Raw genomic sequence first — 23,979 nt, 5'->3', positions numbered from 1 at the left:
TTACACCGAGTAAATATATACCTAACCTGTCACGCTTTAAAATTGCGCACGCTCGTGGAATGACGCCAAACTTCGACACTTAAAAATCTCCATAGGCCACACGCTTTGATCATTTTTACAGGTAACCTGTTTAGAATTACAGAGGAGGTCTTGGACTAGAATTATTGCTCTCACTCTTACGTTTGCGGCGATACCTCACATGTGTGGTGTGAACGCCGTTTACATATTGCGGGCACGACATAAAGATGCATTCGCTTCTGCGTATGAGCACGCGGGGATCGAGGCGCTTTCAATTTTTATTTTATTTTTTGTTTATCTTACTTTTATTTTTATATTTTGACACTTTCCCTTTTACATGTGTGTGTTTTGTTTTTTTTATCACTTTTATTCCTATTACAAGGAATGTAAACATCCCTTGTAATAGGAATAGGGCATGATAGGTCCTCTTTATGGAAAGATCTGGGGACTAAAAGTCCCCACATCTCTCCTCTAGGCTGAAAAGCCTGAGGTAAAAAAAAAAAAAAAGAAACGATCTCAGCTTCCCAGCCGGAGAAACGGCAGTGTTTACAAATGCCAGGTCCGGACGTGATGTCATAACATCGCACCCGGCCTCAGAAGGTCATAGGAATGATCGGGGACCATCTGGTCCTCGGTCAGCTCTATGGTAAACGGCCGGGTGGCGGGAATTGGGGGAGGCGGATGTCCCCTAACACCACCTGTAAAAACAATCAAGCGGCCACTATGATTTGTCTTTACAGTGCAGGGAATCGACAGCAGAAAAAAATATACCTGATGCCTGTAGCTGCACCCATCATTCAGATATCCCCACTTAAAGTCCACAACGTCATATGAGGTTGTTGGGACAGGAACTGGTTAAGGTATTGGTCATGGTTGTGTATCCATCCTATCTTTTAATTTACTCCTAATACAAAAACATTAGCCAATATGATATACACTCTATTACCAAAATTATTGGTACACACATGAACTTTAATGGCATCCCAGTCTTAGTGCGTAGGGTTCAATATTGAGTTGGCCCGCCCTTTGCAGCTATAACAGCTTCAATTCTTCTGGGAAGGCCGTCCACAAGGTTTAGGAGTGTGTCTATGGGAATGTTTGACCATTCTTCCAGAAGCGCATTTGTGAGGTCAGGCGCTGATGTGGACAAGAAGACCTGCCTCGAGTCTCCGTTATAATTCATTCCAAAGGTGTTCTATCTGGTTGAGATCAGGACTCTGTGCAGGCCAGTTAAGTTCCTCCACCCCAAACTCGCTCATCCATATCTTTATGGACCTTGCTTTGTGCACTGGTTGCACAGTCATGTTGGAACAAGAAGGGGCCATCCCCAAACTGTTCCCACAAAGTTGGAATCATGAAATTGTCCAAAATGTCTTGGTATGCTGATGCCTTAAAGCGGTGGTAAACTCGCATATTTAAAAAAAAAAAACAAAAAAAAACCTTGCAAGGCAAAGTCAAAATGAGCTACTACTAGATCATTATGAAATACCTCAGAACGAAGCCCCCGTATCGGAGCCCGGTCCACACCGAGAGAGCTGATATCTTGCCCTCGGCGTGTCTTCTGGGTTCGCGGCTCCAGTGCTGTGAGTGGCTGGAGCCGCGATTACGTCACTCCCGCGCATGCGCGCTGGAGTTTTCTTCCCGGCAAGGTCCGGCTACGCTGCCGGACCTTCAGCTGGGCATTCAGAGCGCATGCGCCGCTGACATCAGCGGCTGCATACAAAGGGAATATCTCCTAAACCGTACAGGTTTAGGAGATAATAATTTTACCTACAGGTAAGCCTTATTATAGGCTTACCTGTAGGTAAAAGTGTAGAATATGGGTATACAACCGCTTTAAGAGTTCCCTTCACTGGAACTAAGGGGCCAAGCCCAACCCCTGAAAAACGACCCCCCACCATAATCCCCCCTCCACCAAATGATTGGGACCAGTGCACAAAGCAAGGTCCATAAAGACACGGATGAACTTTTAAGGGCAGAGGAGGGATCTGGGATCTAAAAAACCCCAGGTGGCTCAGTAAAGAGTACCTGTCACTGCCCATGCTATCACAAGGGATGTTGTTCATCTTTTGTGATAGAAACAAAGCTGGTCAAACTTTGTTTTAAAGAGATAGTGTAAAAATAGAAATGTTAAATAAAATAATGTGTGGAGATTAAGTAACGTAGTTTGGCGCCGCTCCAAGAGCATGCGCAATTTTAAAGTGTGACATGTTGGGTATCTATTTACTCAGTGTAACATCATCTTTTATATGTTACCAAACAATTGGGTATTATATTCTATTTTTTGTGCATTAAAAACTACTAAAGTGTATTTAAAAAAAAAAAAAGTGTTTTGAAAAACTGCTGCGCAAATACCGTTGAGACCTAAACAAATTGCAACACCCAGTGAGTGTACAGCTTGTATAACAGTGTAAATTTTCTGTCCCCTCAAAATAACTCAACACACAGCCATTAATGTCTAAACCGCTGACAACAAAAGTGTCCAAATTGGGCCCAATTAGGCCGGGTTCACATTGGTGCGACATGACAGCCGTCCTACTTTGGATCCGACTTTGCCCTGCGACTTGAAGCCAACATGCATCCGACTTTCAACGAACGGGGATCTGACTTGGATCTCCGCCAATACCAGGCACTGTGTTTGGTATGAATCTTGAGGGGGAACTCCGCGCAAAATTAAAAAAAAAAAACGGCATGGGTTCCCCCTCCAAGAGCATACCAGGCCCTTGGTTCTGGTATGTATTTTAAGGGGAACCCCCTACGCCGAAAAAACGGCATGGGGGTCCCCCCAAATCCATACCAGACCCTTATCCGAGCACGCAGCCCGGCCGATCAGGAAAGCGGGTGGGGACGAGCGAGCGCCCCCCCCCCCGAACCGTACCAGACCACATGCCCTCAACATGGGGGGTGGGTGCTTTGGGGCAGGAGGTGCCCTGCGTCCCCCCCCCCACCCCAAAGCACCTTGTCCCCATGTTGATGAGGACAAGGGCCTCTTCCCGACAACCCTGGCCGTTGGTTGTCGGGGTCTGCAGGCGGGGGGCTTATCGGAATCCGGGAGCCCCCGTTTAATAAGGGGGCCCCCAGATTCTGGCCCCCCACCCTATGGGAAGGAGTATGGGGTACATTGTACCCCTACCCATTCACCTAGGAAAACAAAGTGTCAATAAAAAAAATACACGGCAGGTTTTTAAAGTAATTTATTAGTCAGCTCCGGGGGTCTTCTTCCGACTTTGGGGATCTCTTCCTTCTTCTCCACTCCTGCTCCCCTCCTCTCTTTTTCCAGTGGATACCTTGGACCTTTCACTGGGTCTCCAATCTGTTTTTTTGATCTGACCCTTTGGACCTCTGAAGACCACCAGATTAGAATTAAAGCTAGTGCACCAACACCCAGGGGTGAAAGGTGGGTGCTAATGAAGTATACTGGGTGCCACATCCTATAGATTAGAGTAAGTGCTAACCAACATGTACTTTGAAGGCACCAATAGATAGTGGTTAAAAAACAGATACATTTTTATTGGTTCTTGGTTACTTTGGAGACCACCACCTGAATCCTAGAAAAAAATGGACAACAATGTATGGTGCCCTTGGCTTATTTGTAGCTCGCACAAGGCTGAAAACAGATCTGGTGGGTTCCTTGCACCAGTAGGCCTTGGGCAACTACCCCTTCTATCTATTTAGTTAAAATTGCCCTGTGTTCTACCCATATATATTATTTTAGGAGTGTTGTGCAGGTCCCAGATACACTCATATGGCCTTCAAACATCTTGTCTCTATGTGGATGTTCCTCCTCTCTTTTCTTTCATTACATCCTCCTCTCTGACAATCATCTACAACCTGTAGTTATTAAGTAGAGTTACTGATTTGCAGACACATCGATAGTGTAGGGATGGCGTTTCACTAACGTTCCTCTCCGCTTACGTTTTCAGAGACGGGAAGCTGCTGGGAGGAGAAAGTTGCTCATGAAGGAAAAAAGTAAGTAATTTCTTCTGTCCATTAATACCATCCTCTGTTTTCTTAGCAGCAGATTTTCCTTTGCTGGGAAACAGACGGTATTACTTTATCCCTGGCCTTAATTTACCACTGAACCCGAGCTATTCTATTTCTTAGTGTATGTGCCAGCACCACCGCAGCTGAAAAAACAGTCCAGGATTCACTATCACTAATGTTATTAAAGAGACACTAAACCCAAAAACAAAAATATAATAGATTGCAGATTATCAGTCCTGAGATGCGGTGGCTGCATTTGTTTTTCTATTGTTGGGTTTCTTTCCCATTATTTTCACTTGGCCAATAACGCTTTCTTGTCTTAGGCCCCATTCACACCTCAGTTTTGTAGCTTGAAGCTCCAAAACGCTGGGAGGAGGAAAAAAAAAAAATCAATTATTCTCTAGGGAGTTGGTTCACATCTCCGCTCCAATTCGCCTGAAGCCAAACGGCTGAAGATTAAAAAAGTTCTGGAGCTTTTTTCGTAGCTTAAATTGGGCAGATTTGCATGTGTTTTGGCGCATTTTTATTCCCATATAAATGAATGGAAACACACGATTTGCGTGTTTTAAGCTCAAATTAAAAAATGTGTAAAAAAATTAAATAGTAATAATATACAGTACAAATACATGTAAAATAAATACACAAATAAGTAAAAATCATAAATAATGAATAAAATAAATTAATAATATGTAATATATAAATAACTCTGAACCTTAAAAATATATATTAAACACATAATTAATAATAATAAAATAATAAACACCCAACAAAAATAAAAAGGGTTTGGGGTTAAGGTTAGGGGTTATTTAGTTATTTATTATTACATAGTATTTATTTATTATTTATTTATGATTATTTTTATTTGTGTATTTATTTTACATTTATTCCTTTTTTTTTTTTAATATTATTAGTAGCAGTAACACCCTAACAAAAATTAAATAATACATACATAAAATATCATAATAAGACAATAAATAAAATAACCTTAACCTTAAAGTGGGAGTAAACTCCCATACATGACTTTTTGCCTACAGATAAGCCTATAATAAGGCTTACTTATAGGTACTGTAAATATCTCCTAAATGTGCATCGTTTCGGATATATCTACTGTATATGCTGCTGGTGACATCACCGATGCATGCGCTCTGAAGGAACGGCATACCTAGGTCATTCCTTCATTGTCCTGTGCCATAAACGGGGGCTCCCGCGCACATGCGCGGGAGTGACGTCATCGCAGCTACGGCCACCCAGCCAGAGTCCGCAAACCCAGCATGAAGACAGGTGATGATAGAAGCCGTGTCAGCGGTGACAGCTCGCCGCTGGAAGGGTAAGTTTCACATATTGTGCTAGTATGCGATGCAAAAGATAATAGTTTTCTCTATTGGCTAATAAAAAAAAAAAAAAAGGCAAAGCTCAAAAACATGACGAAATAGAACAAAAAAAAAAAAAGGGGGGGGGCGAAGAGCTACAATTACACTCTGCAGAGCTCAGTCAGGAGAGCTCTGAGAGCTGATTGGAGGGAAGGGACACACCCCCTTCACACAACACATAGGAACAGAGCTGAGGCTGTTAATCGCAGGCTGTGTGCTGGAGATCCCTCCTCTGTCACCTGTTTTTCTCTTGGTGTCAGGAAAACATATCCGAAGTGATTCATGCTGATAGCAGAGGAAACAAGCAGCAGAGAGAAATGACACTTAGTAGTCTGGATTGGGACAAGTACACACTACGATATGCTTTGTTCACATTTCATGTCTGAGGTTTACAACCACCTTAACCACTTAAAGCCCACGCTTTAGCCGAAAGACAGCTACAATGCAGGCTTAAATTGCCGGGAGGGTGTACATGGACGTCTCCCGTCCTCGCGACATGCTCTTTGGTCACAGATCGGAGTAAAAGGCCGATCCCGGCCCTTTACCACATGATCAGCTGTCAGCCAATGACAGCTGATCACTTGATGTAAACGGAGACCGGTAATCTGCTTCCCCCCCCCCCCCCCCCCTCAAGCTGACAGCACAAGGAGAAAAAACAAGCTGATTACCGGCTCATGTAAAAGGAACACCGGTCCCACACGCCAACAGCCACTGCTGCAGTGCCCATAAGTGCCCATCAGTGCTGCCTTATCAGCGCCGCCTCATCAGTGCCCATCAGTGCTGCCTCATCAGTCCCACCTTCTCAATGCCTATCCGTGCCTCCTGATCAATGCCCACCAGTGCCACCTCAGTGCCACCTCAGTGCCACCTCATTAGTGCCACCTCATCAATGCCTATCAGTGCCTCCTGATCAGTGCCCATCAGTGCCACCTCATCAATGCCTATCAGTGCCTCCTGATCAGTGCCGCCTCATCAGTGCCACCTCATCAATGCCTATCAGTGCCTCCTGATCAGTGCCGCCTCATCAGTGCCACCTCATCAATGCCTATCAGTGCCTCCTGATCAATGCCCACCAGTGCCACCTCAGTGCCACCTCATCAGTGCCACCTCATCAATGCCTATCAGTGCCTCCTGATCAGTGCCCATCAGTGCCGCCTCATCAGTGCCACCTCATCAATGCCTATCAGTGCCGCCTCATCAGTGCCACCTCATCAATGCCTATCAGTGCCTCCTGATCAGTGCCCACCAGTGCCGCCTCATCAGTGCCTATCAATGAAGGAGAAAAATTACCTGTTTGTAAAATTTTATAGCAAACTATAAAAACTTTTTTTCAAAATTTTTAGGCTTTTTTTTGTTTTAGCAAAAAATAAACCTGGTGGTTATTAAATACCACCAAAAGAAAGCTCTATTTGTGTGAAGAAAATGATAACAATTTCATATGGGTAGAGTGTTGCATGACCGTGCAATTGTCATTCAAAGAGTGACCATGCTAAAAGCCTAAAATTGGCCTGGGCAGGAAGGGGGGTATAAGTGTCCGGTAAGCAAATGGTTAAGCATCGGTAAACTGGATTATAATACGTTTTTGTCTTTTTAGATTAATACCACTTTAAGGAGCGCTTCGCTCCCTCTGCCGCTGCACTCCTGCAGACCCTGGCATGTAGGCACAGAAATGCGTTCCTAGTCCTGGCACCGCTTCTCCTGCTGAATGTGGTGGAATAAATCTCATACTGTATGTTAAAGGTTTCTATCGCAACCCACTCCGCCTCGGCCCGCGCTGGCTGAATGGATTACACAATCCCACATTGCTGGCTCAGCTGCCATGGCCACAGTTTGCTAACCTACATTTTAACTTGAACTTTGACCACGGTGCACATCTGAAATTTACCCACCTGTGGATTGTAAAATAAATCACACTGAGACTCTATGAGCCTACATTTACCAACGCATGCGAAAACAAGGGCAATCAAACTTCAGAGGTACCCCCCCCCCCCCACTAATTATAAAATCTATATTTTTATTATTTCATCTTCTTAAGACAATATGATTGCGTCCTCTCCTATCTTATCGTCCCCCTGAAGTTCAATTTGCTAACTTCTTTCACCCTTCTCCTTTATAATACATCAGATTGCATTTAAATATGGCAATAGTCTATGATTATGCCACATTGCGTTTTCATACTGTTGTGTAATGTTTATTCAACGTTTGGTATAACTGAAAAATTAAACAATGACCAGGAAGTTTTTGCCTTTAAAGAGGTATTCACCACTTAAGGACCGGGCCTATTTTTCAAACTTGTTGTTTACAAGTTAAAATCAGTTTTTTTTTTTGCTAGAAAATGACTTATGTAGCACCCTGGAGTTTAGGCAGGGTTGCTCCTCACAAATTTACTTGCCAGGAATAATTATCTTGGTTGATTTGTTAGAGATCTATTGATTTCTCCCTAAGTTTGGCCTTGTTGCACTTTTCTCTTCTACCTCTAGGTGGCCTTCTAGATACGAGAAGGGCAATGCAAGGTCAAGTTATGGGTATATGGGGTATCTCAGCCAATGGGCAGGGTTTTTTTTTTTAACCCATTGGCCTGCTGGGAGAGCCTATATATTTGGGTGGAGTCAGGTGATCTCTGTTTTATTGTCTCTTAACCGACCTGGGGAGAGAAGGTCAGGGCCTGAACACCCTAAAGCCTCGTACACACGGTATGATTGTTGGCCAACCGAGCGTCTGATTTTTGTCAAAAGGGCGTGTGCCAGGATCTTGTCTTGCATACTAAGGGTACACAATTGTCGTGCCACAAACACGAACGTAGTGACGTACGAGGAGTAATTTCAGCTCTTCAGCGCCACCCTTTGGGCCTCTTCTGCTAATTTCGTATTTGGTGAGCATTGATTCCGAGCATGCGTGTTTGTGCTTTCGACTTTTGTGTGACGGATTTGTGTACTGACCATACAATCTGACGTCAAACCATTGGCCACCGAAAATTTACCAGCCTGCCATCCAACATTTGATGGCTGAAAGTTGGACAACAATTGTCAAAAGGACTAACGGTAAGATTTTAGGACAACTGTCTGTCAACAGACAATCCCCTGCCAACAATCGAATCGTGTGTAGGAGGCTTTGGGCAGATGCAAAATACTTGGCAGACTCTGAGACAAAAATAGGAATAGAAGAACAGCTATACAGTTCAAGGGCCTTTAAGCTGAATTGCAGCAATTTGTATCTGTAGACCACTCTCTCCCATAGCAACTGATCTGGTAACTTCAACTTCAATACAGATCACAACTCACAGAATCTCGATGTATGTTATCTCACTGATCTCCCAGTCTCTCACTAGACTCTTCAGATCCCAGCCGCCACTGGATCCCTTGAGCTCCTTCACAAACTATCCCACTGTGGCTTCCAAGTGTCACCCACATTGTCCCACTGGGTCCCTGACTTGGCTCTTCAGCTTAGCTGTTGAGTCTTCTGCAAGTGTCACCCACACTGTTCCTCTGGGTCCCTAGCTTGACTCTGCTGAAGCTTTCCCAACTTCTTCACCGTCCCTGGTTAGTGAAAAAGGGTGCTCTGGTACTTCTTCAGTCTCCACAGAACCTGGCCTCTGATAACAGGAGAGAATGTCCCTTGCTGGCCACTGTGTCCCCTTTACCTCTGGCTCTGGTTCCCGCTTGCCTCTGGTGACAGGAGTGGTTGTCTCTGACGGCAACTGCTTTCCTTCCCCTGTGGCAACGACTTGGTCCTCCAGCCGGCAAAACCCCCTGCAACTTGGTTGGGCTCCAAGCCTGAAGCCCCAACAGAGTGATGCTTGCTTCAACCTGGATAGGCCTCAGACCGCCTGCCAGCCAGGTACTCTTGGATAGGTCTCAGACTTCTGGCCTAGCAGCCGGGAGCTTTTCAACACACGTCCACCCAGACAGCCATCCAGATGGCACAGAACACCGATCACCTGGCCCCTCTCGAATAAATAGCCTCTCCCAGCAGGCCAAGGGCAAAGAAACCCCTGCCAGAGACAACCCATCCACTCATAGTCCGGGTTTACTTAGCCCTTGTCAATCTAATGCCACGGGTAACAATGCCACCTAGTAACAGAAGAGAGGGGTTCATCAAACCCAGTTTTCGGAAAAGGTCAGTGGATCTCCCTATCAATCAGCCAGGCTGGTTACCGCCAAGCAAACTAAATTTGTTAGTAACCCTGCCTAGCACCAGGGTGCTCCACAAGTATGAGTGCAGTTCTTTTTCCGGTGAAGGAAAGCGTAGGTCTCTGCAGAACCCTTATGAGGCCAAAAGTAACTACACAACTTACCCCCCGGGGATTTTACAGGCATTTTATTTCTTTAGCGGAATTTCCTGGCGCTTTCCTTTGCTCGAGGAGGGTGCTCGTGCTTTGGGGTAAACATAGATGCAAAGGGGCATCAGCATTTACAAGAATACGACCACATACAGCCTGCTATACAAGTGAATGGCTGCCCCGTGCTCCTCTAGGGGTGAAGGAAAATTACACTAGGCATATAAAATGGCTGTAAAATCCCTGTGTGCTTGAACCCTAAATAACAACAGCAGCTTGGGCAGGAGGGCCTGAATTTTATTTTACTACTCGTTTTATCATACATGACCTAGATTTCTATATATCGAATGTTCCCTTCAATGAAGTCAATAACTCTCATGGCCAAGTGCCGAGTGCTCTGTTGGCTGGTAAACAGAGAACGGACCGACTTTGTTTGCTGTAGGGCTGTATAAAGTCAGAAATCTGAAGTTGTGAAATACAGAGAGATAAAGGCAATTTTACAGAAGGAAATAAAGCTGCTCTATCTATTATGCTTGGTAGTGCCGAGCAAACAGACAACAACAACTATCTAGATGTCTGCTGACTGCCGTAAACATAACTTGCAGAAGAGTTCAAGTTCTCACCAAATTGGTATATTCGTAGCGGTTTGGTGCCTGCACTTTTTCTCTGGCTAGAACAGGGGTCTTCAAACCACAGCCTGTGGGCACATTGAGCCCACTAAAAGATTTGATCCAGCCTGCAGCTGATGGGTACAGGCTGAGGGTTCAGTTCATGTGGTTTCCACTTCACCCCCCCCCCCCCCCCCCCAACCCCTTGATGTCTCCAGTGCAAATTCCCCTTCTGCACTCTGTAGTTGGTTTCCAGTACCACTGGTGTCCTAGCAGTCAATGTCGTCCTTGCCCCAGGGATCACTGGAGGATGGAACTTCATCTGTCCGGACCTGCTCCGCCTCCCTCTAATGGGGGGACTCTGATAGGGACACTGATGTAGGAGGAGCTCTGATGGGGACCCTGGGGTAAAGGGGGACTCCTAAGGCAGACTTTGATGTAAGGGGAACCCTGATGTAAGGAGGGTTCTGATGGGGAGCCTAATGTAAGAGGTGCTTGTTTGTTAGGGGTGTGCCTGGAGCCATATTTGTTCCTGATTGCTGTCCTGACTTCAAATACTTGTTAGGAGAGGGGCACCTTGGGTGAGGGTACAATATATTAAGAAGATAGAGAACTCCATGATCCATGTAGTCGCCATGAGGAACTTCATCCTATTGCCTGCAGTGTGGAGAGATTATTATTATTATTATTATACAGGATTTATATAGCACCAACAGTTTATGCAGCGCTTTACAACATGAGGGCAGACAGTGCAATAACACTACAGTTTAATACAGGAGGAATCCGAGGGCCCTGCTCGTTAAAGCTTACAATCTAAGAGGGAGGGTCAAGAGATACAGAAGGTAATAACCGTGGGGGGTGGGCTGATGGAGAAAATAAATATACAGTTGTTATGTGCGGGCCGGATAGGCCTCTCTGAAGAGATGACTTTTCAGGGATTGTCTAAAGGTGGACAGAGTAGAAGATAGTCGGACAGATTGGGGGTAGTGAGTACCATAGGATGGGAGAGGCTCGGGAGAAGTCCTGGAGGTGAACATTGGAGGAGGTGACAAGAGAGCTAGAGAGCAGGAGGTCTTGGGAGGAAAGAAGAGAACGATTTGGTTGGTATTTTGAGGCTAGGTTAGTGATGTAGCTGGGGGGAGAGTTGTGGGTGGCTTTGTAAGTTAATGTTTTAAATTGTATTCGTTGGGTGAGTGGAAGCCAATGGAGCGATTGGCAGAGAGGAGTAGCAGACGCTGAATAGTTGGTAAGGTGGATGAGCCTGGCAGCAGCATTCATTATGGACTGAAGGGGGGATAGTCTAAGTAAAGGTAATCCAATGAGAAGGGAGTTGCAGTAGTTGAGGAGAGAGATGACCAGGAAGGGGTGCATCTTGGGGATCTTGCAGATGTAGAGGTGGCAAGCTTTGGACAATGATTGGATGTGTGGCCGAAAGGAGAGTTCAGAGTCCAGGATTACACCGAGAACCTTGGCATGCAGGGATGGGTTGATAGTTAAGCCATTGATTTTGATGGAGAAGTCAGGGGAAGGAGCATGTATGGGAGGAAATATTATGAGCTAGGTTTTGGATAGATTGAGTTTGAGGAAGTGGTGTGACATCCATGCTGATATGTCTGTTAGTAAATTAGTTATACGTGAGGAGACTGATGGAGTGAGCTGAGAGATAGATTTGGGTGTCATCAGCGTAGAAATGGTATTGAAGGCCATAGGAGGCAATCGACTGACCCAGGGAGGAGGTGTAGTTGGAAAATAGGAGAGGTCCAAAAACAGAACCTTGGGGGACCCCGACAGAGAAAGGAAGAGGAGAGAAGCAAGTAGTTGACACTGAAGGTGTGGTGGGATAGGTAAGATGAGAACCAGCGAAGAGTACAGTCACAAAGACCAACAGAGTAAAGTTTTTTTTGAGGCGGAAGGAGTAGTCCACTGTATCAAAGGCAGGAGAGCGGTCCAGCAGTAGGAGTACAGAATAGTATCCATTGGTTTTAGCTGTTAGTAGGTCGTTTGTGAGTTTAAGGAGAGCAGATGATGGGGGGAGACATGGCAGCACGCTCAATACGTAGCAGCTAATTAAGACTCAACAGAGACATGTGGGTGTAATTACAGAACATTTTTGGGTATTGACATCATGCCAGGAACAATCCAAAACCCAGACCTTGGCTGATACAAGGACCCCGTAGTTGGGTGCAGCTACAACGTATGTTGCTGGAGTCTCCTTCACCTCAAACATCTAATTCCGTCCAGAAATGGCTTCAAGGTGACCATAGACAGCATAGGGCTGAATCAGCTGTACAACTCCATGATTGCTATGCCAATTCCTTCTTCCCACAAGCTTTCACCACAAGACAGGGTGTAGTGAGATGTCACAAGGCCGTGTAAATGTTTGCCTGTATTGTGAAAGCATTTGGTCACCTATCTGACTAAATTCTTTCCAACTGCTCACTAAACAGTATGAAAAAGCTATAGATATAAAGTGAATGGCTAAACTAAGTATCGGTTAATACTTAACAGTCGTGATCCAGATGATTATAAACTGTATGCTTTGCATCTTCTTTTGCTGTTCTTATCTTTGAAGCTACAGGGTTCGAAAAAGATTTCTGCACATTGGGTGAATGGGTTATCCTTCTTCCACGTGTCCATACATTTTTAAAACTCCAGCCAAAAATAACGATATAAAAAAATGAATAGCCCATTAAAAACCACTTCAGCCCCGGAAGATTTGGCTGCTGAATGACCGGGTCATTTTTTGCCATTCGGCACTGTGTTGCTTTAACTGACAATTGCGCGGTCGTGCGACGTTGCACCTAAACAAAACTGACGTCCTTTTTTTTCCCACAAATAGAGCTTTCTTTTGGTGGTATTTGATCATCTCTGCGGTTTTTATTTTTTGTGCTATAAACAAAAAAAGAGCGAAAATTTTGAAAAAAAAACACAATATTTTGTACTTTTTTGCTATAATTAATATCCCCATTTTAAAAAAAAACAAAAACAATTTTTTTATCAGTTTAGGCTGATATGTATTCTTCTACATATTTTTGGTACAAAAAAAAATCACAATAAGCGTATATTTATTGGTTTGTGCAAAAGTTATAGCGTCTACAAAATAGGGGATAGATTTATAGCATTTTTATTATTAGTTTTTTTTTTTTACTAGTAATGGCGGCGATCTGCGATTTTTATTGGGACTGCAACATTATGGCGGACACATCGGACACTTTTGACACATTTTTGGGACCATTGGCATTTATCTAGCGATGATTGCTATAACAATGCACTGATTACTGTAAAAATGTCACTGGCAGGGAAGGGGTTAACACTAGGGGGCGATCAAGGGGTTAACTGTGTTCCCTGTGTGTGTTTCTAACTGTAGGGGGAGGGGACTGACCTAGAGGAAGTGACGGATCATGGTTCCTAGCTAATAGGAGCTCACGATCTGTCACGTCTCACAGAACAGGGATTTGTGTGTTTACACACGTCCCTGTTCTGCCTCTCGTGCCCGCGATCGCTCCTGGCCGGCAGTCATCGCAACCATCGGCCATGAGCATCGGCACCCCCACTGTGGAGCGGGCGCGTGCGCGCACGCCTGCTATCCCGATCCTGCGAGCTGATGTATAGCTATGATGGTTTGCGGGATCGTGCCAACCTGCCGCAGTAAAATGACGGCGGCTGGTCGGCAAGCGGTTAAAAATAAACTAAACCAGCTTTTACAGAAATATTCACCTTCAATCCAGTGATTTCCCCAGCAGTACTATTTTTCTGCCACTGGATGTCCTAAGTCTGATGAACAGCATCATTCAACTCACTTCCTTCAAGCCCAGATGATCCTGAACCTGGCCCCCCGTCTGTGACTGGACAGTGAAAGGAGCAGCAGCACATTGATAAGTCCGTCAAAGTCCGCCGGGCAAAGTATGCCGTAAAGTCCGGTCATGTGTACCAGCATTACTATGGGGGAAGGAGACTGACTGGAGGAGGACAGAGATCGCTGTTCCTAATCACTAGGAACAGCAGATCTCTCATTACTCCCCTGTTTACATTGACAGATCCCCGTTCTGGCTCTCTGTGTATCGATCTCGGGTGGCTGGCCGCGCGCATGGGCTCTGGCGTCACGCCGCTGGTACGCGGGTGCCTAACGCTCTTAAAGCGGCCGACGTGCACCTACGGTGATTCACGCAGGAGAGCCAACCTGCAATATAATGATGGCGGCTGGTCCTTAAGCGGTTAAACATATTAGACACATTTTGGCAATTATTCATAACAGCTGTACGAATGCTTAGTAAATAAGGTGATGTGCTGCTGACTTCCATCATGTGCAAGCAAAATTTGTTTTTTTTCCTTATTTTCCTTGCATACGACGAGTATTCTTTGCAAAGGGAATTTTCACTGCATTCACTAAGCTAAGTGAATGCAGAGTAATCAGTCTATTTGCCTTTAGTAAATCAGCCCCATAGACTCAAACTTTCATTCCCCTTGTGTGCCATTTTATAGAGCAGCTCTGCTTGTTCTTATTTCGCAAAATTGTATTGAATGAGGTCGATTTAGACTCCAGCCAACCATAGAGAACACTATGTATTTTCTATTTGTGGCTCTGGAGTCATGCGTCGATCACAAGTGGAAGATGTGCCAAGTACTCTGATTTTCTGTGGTTTCTTTAGACCTCTTTAGTGTTACGTTGTCCATTTGTCAGTCAATTGTATTGCATCGCCTGGATTAAATGGGACATTAAGGAGCAGCGATCTAGACATTGCTCCATATTCTGCCAATACGCATCATCATTTCACGCCTATCGCATTTTGGAGAAATTATTTTCAGAGCATGAAGAAAAGAGGAGGGGGTTGGGAACTTTTATGTGAGGCTTTGAATAGGGTAGAACAATTGCCTCCATCCCTGTAATATGGAAATATAGGAGAAGTTTGGGACTTTATATGAATCGTGCAACCGAGGAGATACCACGACAGAGTGTGTCTGGTGGGCAATATATAATCAATAAGAGCCACATATGTTACAAAATAGCACAATGTATAGCAAATAGATAAATATAGTAGTACATGTAATTTATTGCATACGAAATGATGATAACATGATAAAAACATAACATAATAACATAAGTTCATATTTTAGGCCTTGATAAAAAACACCAAACTCATTAACGTGTGTCTTCATGATATATGGATAAAAATATTCTTGGTTAAGTTTGTACACTCCGATAGGCTTAGCATATATAATATTGATAATAATCTTGGAAGGTGAAAAAATGTAGCGATTGGTGAACAAACATATAAAATGAATAAATTGATAATAACAAAATAAAGTCTTTTAAGGAACAATCCTTAGGCTTGGTGCCGAATGATCACTGTGTGACAAATCATAAAGTCTAGAACGTGATGTTGAAATAATAAAGTGTCCGACTGTGTCAGAACACAGAGGCAACCACTCAAAGATGATGGATATCCAAAAAAGCTGACAAGGATGGTGTAAATCCGTGGATAAGACCAGCATCAAATGTAAACAACATCAATGGGTAAGTGATAGATGGATACTCTTACCAAATCCGATGGACTCCCCTGTCAGCGACATGGAGTCAGGAAGGTAATGTGCCCTACCGGGCAGTAGAAGGAATATCCAGGTGGTTGAAACTTCCAGGGTAGACCGACGCGTTTCGACCTAAAGGTCTTCTACTGCCCCAGTAGAAGACCATTAGGTCGAAATGCGTCGCAATACCATACCTTCTTCATGCTGTCCTCGCTTTTAATGTGATCACCTTTTTAATTGTTTGGTTTTTTAGAAATAAAAATACCGTCTTTTACCTGCACTATGCGGAGGCTTTATTTTTCTCTCCACATATTACTTTGATGGGAGCGATTATCCAGCTTTGGCCATTTGTGGTATAGCTTTCCTCCAAGATTCCAAATTGGAGTTCCAATTGTGTTGACCCACCCTGATGATCCTTGGAGGTTCAGTGGAGTCCACCCTGGAAGTTTCAACAGCCTGGATATTCCTTCTACCGCCCGGTCGGGCACATTGCCTTCCTGACTCCATGTCGCTGACAGGGGAGTCCATTGGATTCGGTAAGAGTATCCATCTATCACTTACCCATTGATGTTGTTTACATTTGAGGCTGGTCTTATCCACGGATTTACACCATCTTTGTCAGCTTTTTTGGATATCCATCATCCTTGAGTGGTTGCCTCTGTGTTCTGACACAGTCGGACACTTTATTATTTCAACATCACGTTCTAGACTTTATGATTTGTCACACAGTGATCATTCGGCACCAAGCCTAGGGACTGTTCCTTAAAAGACTATTTTGTTATTATCAATTTATACACTTTATATTTTTGTTCACCAAGCGCTACATTTTTTCACCTTCCATTTGCACTGTTTTTGTCATACCGTATGTAGCTGCTCCTCTCCCTTTGTTTAGTAGTTAGCACAGTGTTTGCACATATCTTTCTATTGATAATAATCTTGAAATGTAATCAAGAGGGGCATCAAATAGCTTGACGCATTTCGTGGCTAGTGCCATTCATCAGGAGCAGAGGTGGGGCAGGAGTCTATAAGAATATTAAAAGTTACTATAGTGTGGAAATTGTTTAGAATAGGTCCATCTAAAAAAGGATGGAAAATAAGAAAATATATACACCCAATCATACTTACAGACCAACTAAGTGTCACGAGAGCCACGTACCTGAGGTGAGACCGAAGTAGTGAGGAGGCCTCCCTTGCACCTCGGGTCCTTAAAGCCTCTGGAGATGGAGACAGAGACTTGGTGGACACCGAGTTGAACGGGTGCCAGGGGTGCGGAGCACTGTGCAAGCCTTTGTCCGAGGTCCAGTCCAGTTTGGCAACGAAGTATAAAAGGGTTAATCAGAAGAAGAATGGTCGAGATCCAAGCCGGGGTCGGTTCCAACATGGCAGCTGAGCACAAAAGGAGCAAAGAGGTAGAATGGTCAAGGTACAAATCCGAGGTCAATGGCAAGCAGCAAACAAGAGTAGTCAAATGGGTTTCCAGGTCACAACAAGTTCAGACAGATCACACACTAGCACAGGAACAAGGGGAGACTGAAGATAATTCAGCAGTTTGGCAGTGTCTGGGCTGGGCTTATATAGGGATGTTTTGAGGTCACTTACTGTGTGCCTCCTCTGCATTTTCCTGCCTTTTTCCATCAGGTTGAGGTCACTTCCAGTGCGCCTCATGGGCATTGTCCCGCCCTTTTCCATCAGGTTGAGGTCACTTCCTGTGCGCCTCCTGGGCATTTTCCTGCCTTTTTCCATCAGGTTGAAGTCACTTCCTGTGCGCCTCCTGGGCATTTTTCCATCAGGTTGAGGTCACTTCCTGTGCGCCTCCTGGACATTTTACCGCCCTTTTCCATCAGGTTGAGGTCACTTCCTGTGCGCCTCCTGGGCATTTTCCCACCTTTTTCCATCGGGTTGAGGTCACTTCCTGTGCGCCTCCTGGACATTTTCCCGCCCTTTTCCATCAGGTTGAGGTCACTTCCTGTGCGCCTCCTGGGCATTTTCCCGCCCTTTTCCATCAGGTTGAGGTCACTTCCTGTGCGCCTCCTGGACATTTTACCGCCCTTTTCCATCAGGTTGAGGTCACTTCCTGTGCGCCTCCTGGGCATTTTCCCACCTTTTTCCATCAGGTTGAGGTCACTTCCTGTGCGCCTCCTGGACATTTTCCCGCCCTTTTCCATCAGGTTGAGGTCACTTCCTGTGCGCCTCCTGGGCATTTTCCTGCCTTTTTCCATCAGGTTGAAGTCACTTCCTGTGCGCCTCCTGGGCATTTTTCCATCTGGTTGAGGTCACTTCCTGTGCGCCTCCTGGACATTTTACCGCCCTTTTCCATCAGGTTGAGGTCACTTCCTGTGCGCCTCCTGGGCATTTTCCCACCTTTTTCCATCGGGTTGAGGTCACTTCCTGTGCGCCTCCTGGACATTTTCCCGCCCTTTTCCATCAGGTTGAGGTCACTTCCTGTGCGCCTCCTGGGCATTTTCCCGCCCTTTTCCATCAGGTTGAGGTCACTTCCTGTGCGCCTCCTGGGCTTTTTTTCCGCCTTTTTCCATCAGGTTGAGGTCACTTCCTGTGCGCCTCCTGGGCATTTCCCGCCCTTTGCCATCAGGTTGAGGTCACTTTCTGTGCACCTCCTGGGCATTTTCCTGCCTTTTTCCATCAGGTCTTCTGCGCAGGTGCGGGTTGGCGCCGTGAGGCGTCTTTGGCGCATGCTCAGCTGGCACAGATTTACTCTTGCGTAGTAAGCCCTGGACTCTTACACTAAGATTCTGGGTGCAAGCATGGAGAGCCGGAGAGGTCATCGGACCCAGGAGCTGAGGTAGCATAACCCATGGCCCCATGGCACAATGGTGGAAATAGACAGCTGAACCACAGCAGTCTCCAGAAATGAACCCCCATATGTAAATTGTGTCAAACATATCTATCTATAAAAATAGTAAATTGTATAATATATAATAATATATAGGGTTGGACTGGAGTGACTAATATTACAGTGCAGTGACCAAGAAGGTAAATAGAGGGACTGTGCCAAAAAGTAAACCAGTGTGATGAAATGGTAAAAAATAGTGTAATGTATCCCGCCAAAGGGGATAAATAGTGGATACAATCAAACCAAGTACCAAGGGCACAAGCATGGAGAAAAAATGGTGGAAAAATAGGGAAGAAAGGAGAGAAGCTACCACAATTGTATAACTCTCTATATGAACAGAAAGGTCCAGTTGGTGCGTCCATAGGGGCATAGACCATAGGGACTGGCCGGTTGAGCTGAGAGGAGTATAGTACTAGTACTAGGTTAATATTAATTGACCTGTGTTATTTTAATACTTTTTTATTTTCATTTCATTTAAAAAAAAGACTTTTTTTTTTCCGAAAGGCATCGCATTGTAAATCTAGCACCAAGTTCCTGAAGCGCTCAAACCTGAAAGTAAATAGGAGGGTGTATTTAAATAAAATTGACACCCAGAAAATGGAAAACAGGATATACAAAAACGAAGGCAGCGCTCTATGGGAAAAAGTAAAAAAAAAATATATATGTGTCCATATATGTATTAATATATTAAATGATATTAAATTGTATACTTGAATTAGAAGGTTTATACAATTTAATATATTAATACATATATGGACATTACCATGCTGCAATTGCGTGCATTGCATACAGTTGTGGTGCAGCCCTATAGGCTTGCCTGAGTCGCAATCAGCAGCCTGCCGAGTGCAACATGCTGTTGAAATTTTTGCCACGGCTGCAAAGCACAGTATTGTGGCGTGTGCACAGTCCTTAGCAGCTGCAGGTTAGTGTCCAGGGGCTGGTTAAAAGGTGGCTCAACCATCTAGTGTTACCACTCCCTGGCTGCTCGTGTGAACAAGCCTTGCAAGGCTGAAAGCTGCTGTGGCTGGACGGTGCACCGAGGGCTACTAATGTTTAGGACAGTGTGTGCCCAGGGATGAACGCATACCTCCCAACTTTTTGAGATGGGAATGAGGGACACCTATCAGCAAAAGTATGCAGGCATAGGACACACCCCTGGACACGCCCCCTTAAAGGAGAATTGTACAAAAAAAACAAGATTGGTTAAACGCACAAGTACTTTTTTTTTACCACTGCTATTCCTTTATATTGGCTTTTGGAATTTGCAAATGTAGCAATTTAGGAATCGGATGAAAGGTTTAGCACTGGGAAACACTTTTTGATAGATAAAAAGAGCATTTTATATAAATCTATACAGATAAGACCAAAATGAGGGACAATTGAGGAGGGACAGAGGGACAAATCAGGGACAGTCCCTCGAAATCAGGGACAGTTGGGAGCTATGTGAACGCCCAGAATGCAGACTAATTGTGTTCCTTGGGTGCATGCCCTAAATGTTTGTACCACTCGGTGCACCATCCAGCTGCAGCAGCTTTGAGCCTCTCATAGAGTTTTACCCGCCTACAGCGGGGCTGGATGGTGGACCTGGGGTTAAATTAGAGTTGCCACCTCATCCCTTTAAACCCGAACACATATGAATTACACGGGTTCTGTGGCTAATTGAATGCAGATACGGCACCAAGTGAGTTTTATTACCACCTTAGTCAGCCACAGAACCTGTGTAATTATTATGTGTTTTAATGGGATGCCCAGTGTGAATGAGGCCTAAAATAACCCCGCTAACACCACCCGAAATCTATTGCCCGGTGAGTGAAATTACCTAGAACAAGAGTCTCCAACCTTTCTAAGCAAAAGGCCAGCTTACTATCCTTCAAACTTTAGGGGGGCCAGACTGTGGGCAGCATTGGGTGTAGAAAGTGTCATGGTGGGAGTAAACAGAGCCCCATCATTGATATCACTGGGAGGAATAGTGCCCCATCGTTAGTGTTGGTGACAGGACTAGTGCTCCATCATTAATGTCAGTGGGAGGAATAGTGCTGCGTCGTTGGTGTTGGTAAAAGAACTAGCGCCCCATCATTGGTGTCAGTGGCAAGAATAGTGCCCACTCATTGATGTTGGTATCAGTGGCAGAAATGGTGACCCATCAGGCCATCGTTAATGTTGGTGACAGGACTAGTGCCCCATCATTGGTGTCTGGGGAAGGAATTGTGCCCCATCATTGGTGTCCGTGACAGGACTAGTGCCCCATTATTTATGTCAATGGGAGGAATAGTGCCCCATCATTGATGTCAGTGGGAGGAATAGTGCACCATCATTGATGTCAGTGGGAGGAATAGTGCACCATCATTGATGTCGGTGGGAGGAATAGTGCCCCTGCCCCATCATTGATGTCAGTGGGAGGAATAGTGCACCATCATTGATGTCGGTGGGAGGAATAGTGCCCCTGCCCCATCATTGGTGTCAGTGGGAGGAATGGTGCCCCATCATTGGTGTCAGTGGGAGGAATGGTGCCCCATCATTGGTGTCAGTGGGAGGAATGGTGCCCCATCATTGGTGTCAGTGGGAGGAATGGTGCCCCATCATTGGTGTCAGTGGGAGGAATCGTGCCCCATCATTGGTATCAGTGGGAGGAGTAGTGCCCCATCATTGGTGTCAATAGGAGGAATAGTGCCCCATCATTGGTGTCAATGTAAGGAATAGTGCCCCATCATTGGTGTCAATAGGAGGAATACAGTGGCAAGAACTAGACTGTTTCTGACAGTGGGGGGGGGGAATAATGCCCCAAGGACAGGATAAAAGCAAGCAAAGGGCCGTATCTGGCCCCCGGTTTGCAGTTTGTAGACCATTGACCTGAAGGAAAGAAATGCTTTGCTTCCTCTGGTTGGCATCTCACTACAAAAATAAAACAGAACAATTTGTATTATTATTTATGGCAGGAGGAAGTCGTTTTTTTTGCAAATGACAATAATCTATTTTTAAAAATCAATGACATAATACTAAGCAGTTGTTTTGTGTTTTGTTATATTTTCACTGATGTGGAACTAAAGTGTCAAAACAAATTGCAGGCTATTTATGGCAGAAGAGACATGCTGGCGCAGTTAACCCTTGCAGTGTGGGTACTTTTCCCACTTTGTTATTAACCACCTCAATACTGGGCATTTTCACCCCCTTCCTGCCCAGGCCAATTTTCAGTTTTCAGCGCTGTAACATTTTGAATGACAATTGCGCGGTCATGCAACGCTGCACCCAAATGAAATTTTTATCATTTTTTTTCCCCCACAAATAGAGCTTTGGTGGTATTTGATCACCTCCTGAGGTTTTTATTTTTTGCGCTATAAACAAAAGAAGAGCGACAGGTTTGAAAAAAACACAATATTCTTTACTTTTTGCTATAACTAAATATCCCATTTAAAAAAAAAAAAAAAAAAAAAAAAATTCCTGTTTAGGCCGATATGTATTCTTCTACATATTTTTGGTAAATCGCAATAAGCGTATATTGATTGGTTTGCACAAAAGTTATAGCGCCTACAAAATAGGGGATAGATTTATGGCATTTTTATTTATTATTATTTTTTTTTTTTTAATAGTAATGGCGGCGATGTGCGATTTTTTTTTTTTTTTTTTTTTTTTTTTTAAATTTATTTATTTTTTATCGTGACTGCGAAATTGCAGCGGACGGATCGGACACTTTTGACACTACTTTGGGACCACTGACAGTCCTACAGCGATCAGTGCTATAAATATGCACTGATTACTGTACAAAATGTCACTGTCAGGGAAGGAGTTAACACTAGGGGGCGATCAAGGGGTTAAATGTATTACCTAGGGAGATTGATTTTAACTGTAGGGGGAGGGGACTGACTAGGGGAGGAGACCGATCGGTGTGCATACTTAGTATGAACACACAATCTGTCTCCTCTCCCCTGACAGGACGTGGTTCTGTGTGTTTACAAGCACAGATCCACGGTCCTGCTCTGTAACGAGCGATCACGAGTGCCCGGCAGAGATCGCGGCCGCTGGGCACACGCATCGGCTCCTCGGTCCCCTATACCGCCGGGAAGCCGAGGACGGCACATGCAGCATATGACGATAGGCGGGTAGGGAAGTTTGCAGTTGCAGCTATAACAGCTTCAACTCTTCTGGGAAGGCCGTCCACAAGGTTTAGTAGTGTGTCTATGGGAATGTTTGACCATTCTTTCAGAAGGGCATTTTTGAGGTCAGGCACTGATGTTGGACGAGAAGGCCTGGCTCACAGTCTCCGCTCTAATTTATCCCAAAGGTCTTCTATCAGGTTGAGGTCAGGACTCTGTGCAGGCCAGTCACCTTCCTTCACCCCAAACTCGCTCATCCATGTCTTTATGGACCTTGCTTTGTGCACTGGTGCTCAGTCATGTTGGAACAGGAAGGGGCCATCCCCAAACTGTTCCCACAAAGTTGGGAGCGTAAAATTGTCCAAAATGTCTTGCTATGCTGAAGCCTTAAGTGTTCCCTTCACTGGAACTAAGGGGCCAAGCTAGGGTTGCCACTTGCCACCTGTCCGGGTTTCACCTGGACAGTCCGGGTTTTGAATCATGTGTCCAGGTTTCATTCCCCCTGAAACCCAGACACATTATTCATACCAGACTGTGGTTGAGGGATGGGTAGTGATGGGGTAATCAGTACCATTCAGGGGATGATGGACGTTCAGTGGTTCCTGTCTTCTCCCGGTCCCCCTCACCCCCAGTTTCTGGCCTTTCATCCTCATGTATCCCTGGCAGAGGTATTGGCCTGAAATCCGGACGCATTATTCAGACAGGACTGTGGGTGTAGCTTCAGGGGGCCTGGGCCGCCTCCCTGTCACACATTTACTAAAACCGATTGGCTGTGTGTTTGTTTTTTTTTCTGCAGCAGTTCAGTTGTCAGCTTCTCCTCCCCTCCCTCCTGCAGGCATTGATCTGCTGCAGGAGGAAAATACAGGGGATCTGTTCTAGTGAACACCCTCTCTACTGCCCTTCCTGTCCAGCTTCCTCTCCCTTCTGCTGCCCCCGGGCTCCTGTGTGATCCCCTTTGCTGTGCGCCTCTAAAGTGTTCAGGTTTGGCTTGAAGAAGAGGTGGCAACCCTAGGCCAAGCCCAACCCCTGAAAAACACCCCCCCCCCCCCCCCCACCATAACCCCCCTCCCCACCATAACCCCCCTCCACCAAATGATTTGGACCAGTGCACAAAGCAAGGTCCATAAAGACATGGATGAGCGAGTTTGGGGTGGGGGAACTTGACTGGCCTGCACAGAGTCCTGACCTCAACCCGATAGGACACCTTTGGGATGAATTAGAGCAGAGACTGCGAGCCAGGCCTTCTCGTCTCGTA

General features: G+C 45.1%; 1 protein-coding gene across 5 annotated transcripts in view; it reads left to right on the top strand.

Moving 5' to 3' along the window:
* CERS3 (ceramide synthase 3) overlaps nucleotides 1-23,979 on the top strand; it is a 237,151-nt gene that overhangs the window by 51,483 nt on the left and 161,689 nt on the right. For 4 of the 5 annotated variants that reach the window (XM_073618371.1, XM_073618374.1, XM_073618370.1 and 1 more), the window contains exon 2: nucleotides 3,942-3,987. The exons of the other annotated variant lie outside the window; for it this stretch is intronic. The gene's annotated coding sequence lies outside the window, so the exon portion shown is untranslated. The remainder of the gene's footprint in view (nucleotides 1-3,941; nucleotides 3,988-23,979) is intronic. 5 annotated transcript variants of the gene reach the window in all.

The sequence above is a fragment of the Aquarana catesbeiana genome, linkage group LG03 (assembly GCF_042186555.1).
Source record: "Aquarana catesbeiana isolate 2022-GZ linkage group LG03, ASM4218655v1, whole genome shotgun sequence".
Taxonomy (NCBI): Eukaryota; Metazoa; Chordata; class Amphibia; order Anura; family Ranidae; genus Aquarana; species Aquarana catesbeiana.
Note: the sequence above shows the minus strand (reverse complement) of the source record. Positions and strands in the feature narration are given on the sequence as shown.